Raw genomic sequence first — 769 nt, 5'->3', positions numbered from 1 at the left:
GCCAGGATGTTGAAGCCTCCGATCTTGAAAACATTTGTAAGATTTCAGAACATAGAAAGGACATTTGTGGATTTTATTCTGCATTTTAAAATTCTTAACACTAATTTATCTGTACAAATGTTTTATATACATATATTTGGATATGAAACAGTTTAAAAAATTATCAGTGAATGACAATGAGGGTATTGTCATCTTCATTTGTTTTCAGTGAGCATTTACTATTCAGTATGGGTCAGCTGGTATAATGTAAGTTGTTGGAATAAAATATTTGAGATTAGAATCTTCTTGCCTCTAATAGAACTTTTATCTTAGATTCTCTCTCTCATTTTTTGAAGTGGAGCTTTGACTAGGAACCAGTTGATGTTCACTGCTGCAATTCCATATGCTTTCCATTAGAGGGAAGTTGAGAACCAGGACAGCTGCTTGTACCTCAATGCATCCAATGCTGAGGAAACAAATGTACTTTTCAAGTGGTGACAGATTGAATTATTGAATTTAATCACTTAAATATAAACCAGATATGCCATCTTTCTTTATTTTCAGTTTAATAAATGGCATCATAAAAATGACTCATTGCTAAGTTGATAATACTTCTGGAAATGTCAGCATAATGGAGTTTAAAATTTTTTAATATTGGTCAAAATATTTATAATGAAACATTATTAAGTAGGACTATGACTTTCCTATATATTATTTATCATTGGTCAGAATGCTGTTCTGATGAATTAATATTATGCAATGTAATCCTTAGGTGTTATTAGAAAGTGGA

The sequence above is a fragment of the Marmota marmota genome, unplaced genomic scaffold, assembly GCF_001458135.2.
Source record: "Marmota marmota marmota unplaced genomic scaffold, marMar, whole genome shotgun sequence".
In the NCBI taxonomy this organism is placed as follows: Eukaryota; Metazoa; Chordata; class Mammalia; order Rodentia; family Sciuridae; genus Marmota; species Marmota marmota.
Note: the sequence above shows the minus strand (reverse complement) of the source record.